Raw genomic sequence first — 7,545 nt, 5'->3', positions numbered from 1 at the left:
GTTCCCTTGGGCAACCTCAGGCCCTTTGATTTGATTCCCCGGTCTCCCGCTGGCCTGGCATCCAGCTCTGCACCTTCTTTGCTGCTAACTCATTACGAAGTCGCTTCCTGTTCAGCAAAGCGAGTGAGATGAAAGCATCGTTTTCAGGCTTTGCTGAACTGGAACCTCGCGTCTGTTTTCCTTCAGTAACATATTTTTCTTCAATACAGCTCCATTTTCCTCCATATTCTTTCGTTCTTTACACATAAACAATTTGATCAAGCTTTACTCTATACTCCCGAATAAGCCATTTCAAGATTTACTCCAAACTTATGTTGCTGTAATGTTATCTTAGAAGGCAAATTAAGTTTATTTTTATTTCCAGTCTTTCTTACATGAATGTCTATTCAAGCAGGGATTCCTTCCTTTTCTAAGCATCCAGTTTTCTTATTCTCCTTCCATTCCCATCACCATTGACTTCCTTCCTCCTGTGCCTCATCATTTCGTTCACGATCTACTGATAAGGTCTTTCCTTTACAGTGTGCTAAGAACACCCACACGTGCTAATAACACCCACACACCGATGTCGGGACGTCAGAAGAGCGTGGCTTTTCTGACCACCCTAGGACACACACACACAAGTCCAGAAAAAGCCTGGAGAGGTGGTTGCCCATGCCAGGACTCGGCTCCAGGAAAGGCAGCCAGTCGCCGCCCCCAGCCCAGGCACAACAGGACTTGAAGAAGTGCTTGATGCCAAACAAGACAAGGGGAAAACTTTTCACACTGTAAGACAAGCTCTTTTTTTTTTTCTCCTCTCACTTTTTCTCTCCGTTGCACTGCTTGCATGTTCCTGGCACACCTCACCTTGCTTGCACACTGTGGATTTCTGCCCACCAACAGTAGCCATACATACTCTGGTAAGAAATCCCTCTCCAGCCTATAAAAGAGTCTTTAACGATGACTAGCAGTTGCTAATTTTAAATTCATAGTCTGTCAACATTAAAAAGCCTTCTTCAGCAACTTCTTCCACATATAGTCTTAGCTATTACATCAAATCCTCCTCTGCTACATAAGAAGAGAACAAATAAATTCTAATCACATGCACAAATCTCCTTCCAATATTTGCTAAGCACTAAATCAACTCTTTATCTTTTCTCTTATTATTTCCCAGAATACTTTTTAAGCTCAAGAGAGCCAGAAAATGAGAGGAAAAGTGCAGAGTGTGCTAAAAGAAATGTGGGGGAGAAACCTTTTTTGAGTTAAGGGAGAAATCAGAAGTTTGAGTGATGGCTGACAACACATGGGTTGTTTGGGATAAGAGGCCCAACACCACATTGGAGCCTCACTAAAGCCTGAAGTTGATAACTAGACCAGAGCCTGGAGAAAACTCTTGGGTAAAAAAGGTTTATTACTCTTAAAGCAGGAGCTGTGAAGGAATTTTATGTAAGACATGCAAGAAAAAGAGAAGACTGTCTTCTCTTCACACAGCTCTGCTTGCCAGATGCTGGCACAGTCTCTTTCCATTATGATCTCTCATAGGTTTTCATTTAATTTATTTATGGCATGCTCACAGCCTAAAAATAGTCCAGATCCTGATGCAGAGTGGGATTTTTCTACACTTCTAAATGACTTAGGACCATATGTCCCTTTGACTTTCAGTGTCAATGGTGTTCCTAAGCAAGTGTGAAATCTCTAACTCCAAAATCCCTAGAGAAAGGCATTTGGGACTTGGCTATTAAAACCAACCAGCTCAGCATAAAAGCAGTGTGGGCCAGCAATGCCCTCACACCCTTCAAGTCCACGCATCCCTTTATATGTTTCCAGGCTAAATCAAAGCAGAAATAAAAAAGGATGTGGGATGTCCCTATTACTCCCTTCCCAAGCTGTGAGCCCAAGGTCTTTAGGATGCCCCAATAATTTACAGCTTACATTCCCATTCAAACCTCTGCCCTGCCAGCCAGAGCGGGAGCTGGCAGAAGGACCATAGCAGTAGTAGGCAGAAAATACTACAGCAAAACTGGGTGCAAAGGCCCCCCTTGCTCCCTGAGCCGCATTAGCCTTGGTCGGACGCGAGCTGCCTTTGCTTGCCCTTGGCTCAACTAAAACCATCTGCAGGAGGGAGCTGCCATCCCCAGCTGATGAGTGGGGTGGAGGAAGAAATGAGAGGTGGCACCAAAGCTGCTACAGAAGCAAGCAAACAAGAATTGAAAAGTTCTGTTGTTGAACTGCAAAGACAAATGGGATCTTTGATATACACAAAGCCAACCCGAACCTGAAATGCTTTACTCCAAAAACTTTCAAGAAACACCCACCCAAATGCAGTCTCAGCATTCAGTGTGTGGCTGCACACAGACACCTTGTGTTTGCACAGACCCCCTTGTTTTTCCAAATCCAAATACGAATATTGCGAGGAAAGTGTATTTAATCTGGATTGCCGAATATATTGCTATAAATCATATACAAAGCTACAAGAAGCGTACAAAGCTACCAAGAGAATCTTTTCTGTGTTTTATCTAAACCATTCTTCACAGTTTTCATAGTTTTCCTAATTGAATCACACTGGCACTCTGCATTTCACCATGATTAATAAAGCCACAGCATTCTCTGGATTCCCAGAAATCATTGTCTGGAGTGCATTTGGAAAAGAAATGCACATAAAAAGAAGTTTTTCCCATGCCTTTGAGGGAAAAGGTGGGGAAAAGCTGATGGGAAGGTCTCCTGTCTTTATAATTTAATAATTGTGGTTGGAAGGGACCTCTGGAGCCCAACATCCTGTTCAAACCAGGCCCTGGACTGGTTGATTCAATGTGAAAATATATGCTGATTTCTTGACTGACAATACAAGCATACAGTATGCTTCCTATATTTATTATTTTGAGGGCTTTTAATTTGTATTTCGCATAGGTTTGCTCACAGCGTATACAAAAGCAAGAGCGCTTACTCTGGAGACCCAAGCAGCAAAATCCTGCTAATTCCTGCTAATAACTGAGATATCATTGCAAGTTGCTGAAGCTAAAGAAATTACTGAGTAAACAAGCAAATAAGCTAAGCTGAAATGGGAAGTATCACAATTTCTTCTTTGCTGGAGCTGTTATGTTTCACGGACTCGTAACCGAGCCGGTAGCTGTGTGTGCAAAACAGTCGTGAATTTTCTGGTTTTGTCTTGTGGGACGGTCGGAGGGAAGGAGGAGGACGGAGGCAGCAACTCATGCTGCCAGAGCAGCACCGTTCTCCTCCCAGGAGCAGCAGCAAAGCGGTGAGCAAGGGGAGAGGGGAGTCCCGGCAGCGCCGGGAACGTTTTAGTAAGCCGCAAATTGGACAGTATTGCTACAGGTCATGTTACACGGCGCAGCAGGAGGCTGTTAGATCGAGTGACACAAAGCCATCCAGCGCCGCATTTCCCCGGTGTAATTCCCGTAATGAAACACCTAACATTAGATGACTTTGCGCTGCTCCAGCCAGAAAACATCAGAGACGTCGCTACCCAGGAGCGGCGCGGGGATTCAAGGGGCGACACGTGAGCCGGCAGAGACGCGGCGCCTCGGGGCCGGCTCCGCACGCTGCAGCAAAAGGAGGTCGCCGAAAAAGCTGCAGCGTGGCAGCGAGCGAAAACGGGATCGCAAGGACTTGCACAGTGCATCGTGCGCCCAAGGGCACCGGCTTCTCAAGGTGCCCTTGGGGAGCAGCCGCGGGCTTTTTAGGTGTCATTTTGCTCATAAGCAGAAGCGATGGACAAGCAAACACCCCCCGAGCAGCGCTGGACAAGCGCGGTGGGCGTTAAGCGGCTGGATCTACGCAGATGCCGCGGCCGCGTTGGAGCCGACACGACCACTCGGCAGCCGGCGAGCAGGGACCTTTGCACCCCGCTGCGGCCGCTTGGGATCATTGCGGGAGATCCCGGGAGCGACAGGCACCCCACAGCTCAGCTTCGCCCCGGCGCTAATGCACCACGGGGCCAGGGCCAGGCTCATCCCACCCCACTAAACGGGTTGGAAAAGGGCTGTGGGGATGCAAGAGAGGCGAGATGTGCGCGCTGCCGGTAACCAAGAGCCCATCTGCTCGACAGGCACCGTGCAAGGGTTTTTTTGCATGCCCACACACCTAACAAACTAGGCAAATGCAGTAAAATACTTCGGATTGACTTGTGATAGCGGAGGGGGACAGACCTGCTCCACGACCCATTTCTGTTATCCGACGCTGGTCTCAGGTAACATGTAACGTAACGTAACTCCCCGCTGCTCCCGGCCACACTGTAAACCTCCGTCGGAGGACACCTTTCTTCGTCTTTCCTTTCGTTACCATTTCATTTAAAAGCACCACACAAACATGAATCTACGTGAAGCCATTTCCATCAAAATACCGCTTGCTGCCCTCCACTTCAAATGAAGCATTTTTTCTTATTCTGCTGCTGCAAATTGGCAAACCACAGACGCCCCAAAATAACGATCATTGCCCAGGTCCCACGGCAGTTGCCGGGGGCACTTGGACATATCATCCAAAATTAGACTACGTAAACAGGGAGGAAACAGAGACTCAAAGAGGTCAAGAGTCAAGGAAGAGGTTGCTGGCCTCTCCCACCTCTGTCCGTGCTCCCGGGAAACCCCCGAGGTCCTGCCCCGCGAGGGAGAACCGAGGAAAAATAGTTGAGCTAAGGAGAAATTTTCTTTTCTAGTCAAGGTTTTTTGTGTTGAAGGGAAAAATTGGGCCTTGATTTTTTTTTTTTTTTTTTAAACAGTGGGATCAGATCACATCAGCTTAAAAGTTGCCGCTTTTTTCTGGAAGACAAACCCCTGTCATTTTATTTCAAATGCTTGCACTCTAGTATAAGCCACAGGCTACTTCAGGAATCATATATATTTAAAAAAAAAAATGACACAACCAAAAATATGGGGAAGTCAAATTATTTTCCCTGCTTTGATATTTGTGTTTTGCACCACAGGGCACTTGTGCAACACCCACAGGAAAGCTAGGAGAACGAGTGAATACTGTTCGAGTGATTTGGAGGATGAACCGATGCGAGGAATCGCTTTGAACTCAGCCCGAAGGCACACGGCGAAACTCGCTGCCTGATCCGCCCGTTGTCCCTTCTGCGTAGCTCGGCTCTGTTACTCCAAGAGTAAGTCTGGCTGTAAACGCATGAGCAAGGAGCGGGACCGGGATTTCTTGCTATTTCTTTCTGTTGGAGTCGAAGAGGGAATGGAGGAAGATTTGATACTACAGAGATATGTGCCATATTTCTGTTTAGAGCCCCTTAGATTTACAGAAGGCTGAACGCAACCCAAGATCTCTGACATTTCTATTTCCCCAAAACCGTGTCTAATAAGAGGTGAGAGTCACACTTCTGCCCTCTTTCCAGCTTACTGCACTGAATCCAGTGCAGATTCAGTCCTTGGTCCTCTGCAAAAATGGATATAGTTCACTTATGGATGCTCTTTGCTCTCTTCCCACGTTTATCCAGTCTGTAACAATTGCTTTTATTCACCTGATAAGATGATATTATCCTGGTAAAGACAGTGCAGACAAATAGTCCATGTTTAAACAGTTCTTATTCAAGACTGATCTGTTCTTACTCCCTTCCAGAAACCCTGCTTAAGCGTGGACACTTTGCTGCAGGCAGGTATGGCCATAATTCCTGTTCCAAGAAGTTCATGCAATATTAAAATAGAAAAAAATACATACTACTTTCTCAGTTTTCTCAGAAAACAAAGCTGGCTCGGTGCTGCCAGAGTGCCAGCTGGTCATCTGAAGCGAGACCACCATGTTGTTGTCTTCTCTTCCATTTTGTTTTCATTCTAGCACCACTTCCAAATGAACGAGGGTGAATCCTAGCAGCATTGCTTAGGAAAAGGGACATTAGAGCCTCAAACATCACCCAACGGAAAGGGTAGGGCAGATTTACGGAGGAGGAAGAAAAATTACATATAGCGTAAGCGTTCAAAGCAGTTAGATGGACGACAGTACGTGCGAAGGGTGCAGCAGGCGATACGGGACCTCCCACACCGCTCCAGTGCCGCTGCCAGAAACGATGTGCGCGTTAGTTAAAAACCTCTTTGGTTTAGCTAAATAAACTTCAGTCTCGCAACTCTTGTAATTGAAATTCAACCCTTGCTAATGTGAATTAGTGCTGAATTATAAAGCTACATCGTGATAAGCAGCTTGGAAATATTTCAAACGGATTTGGAAAGTTGTTCCCCTTTAGATTATAAATACTATTAACAGATTTTAAAAATTTAAAAAAAAAAAAAAAAAAAAAAAGACTTCAAAGGGGATCTTCTGGCCATTATCTAATGGAGGACCTGAAGGTACACAGTTTGCTAAGCCAAATTTCAAAGCACAGAGCAAATCATGGCTGTCTAGAACTATCACCCCTTCCTTAAGTTACTAATTTAAGGAACTACCTTGCTCACTTTTCCTTTTCATCAAGGATAAAATGTTAGCTGGATATAATACGGAATAAAACACGCCAAGCTTTTAGCTCTAAACATCAGAGACCTGCGGCGAGCCCAGTGAAATGAGCTCGGAAGAGTTAGTTTGGCCACAGAGGAGCAGGGCAGGAGTAGGGCTCCCGCGGCAGCCGCCGGCAGCATCCTTGGCCGGCACCGACGCTTGTCCATGCACGCATGGGACGCATCCTCGCCCGCGATTTTCTCGACAGCCCCTACCAACAGATCCACTGGAGGCTGTGCCAGCGGCCACGCGAACCTGCGCTTGAAAAGGCAGAGACAAAAAAAAAAAAAAAGTCCTTCCCCAGTGAACACGTTGCAAAGAGATAACGAAACGGGGCAGCCGAGGGATCCTCAGGGAAAAAGAGGTGGAATTGGAGCTGCCTCCAGCTGAGCAGCCTCCCGTTCCCTTTTTGGCTAAACTCATCTAAAGAGATTTGATTACAAAACACTCCTTGGACAGGTAGTTTTTACTAAAGTCTACTTTTTTTTTTTTTTTTTTTTTTTGGCCTACTCGAGCAGAACTCAGAAGACTTTTGCCCACTTTCAAAGGCTGTTTCACACTGCCGTGACGAGCGAAGGGGTTTCCTGACTTTCTCGGCGAGGATAGTTTAGCAGCAGCCGCAGGGGGACTGATTTTTACCCTGAGAATAGAGATAACCCTGCAGATCAAACGGTTCTGTATTTAGACCACCCCATCTCGCCACTGATAGCGGAGATTTCAAAAAAAGTGCTCCACCGGCCGGATTACCCTGGGATATATCCTACCCTCTTGCAAGTACAATCCCGTTTCCCCAAACCCCACCGTATCCCCATGGGCAGCTTTCCTCTTGATTGCTACAAATCTCCCACATAAACCCCATAACAGGTATGACACATTTACTGCGCTTTTCATCTTTACAGCACTGCATCTGGGTCGGTTTTATTGTACGCGCCAGACAAAGTGCCTTCCTCATCACCCACCAGCAAAGAGATTTTTCCCAGGCAAGCTTTCAGCCTGGCCACATGTAACTACTCCATAAAGATATATACACATTTTTCCCTATTAGAGTAATTGATAGAAAAAGTTAGAGCTAAGTGCAGCATGTTTCTGTCTCTTTTCCCAGCTAGCCCAACACATCAT

The sequence above is a fragment of the Dromaius novaehollandiae genome, chromosome 15 (assembly GCF_036370855.1).
Source record: "Dromaius novaehollandiae isolate bDroNov1 chromosome 15, bDroNov1.hap1, whole genome shotgun sequence".
In the NCBI taxonomy this organism is placed as follows: domain Eukaryota; kingdom Metazoa; phylum Chordata; class Aves; order Casuariiformes; family Dromaiidae; genus Dromaius; species Dromaius novaehollandiae.
Note: the sequence above shows the minus strand (reverse complement) of the source record.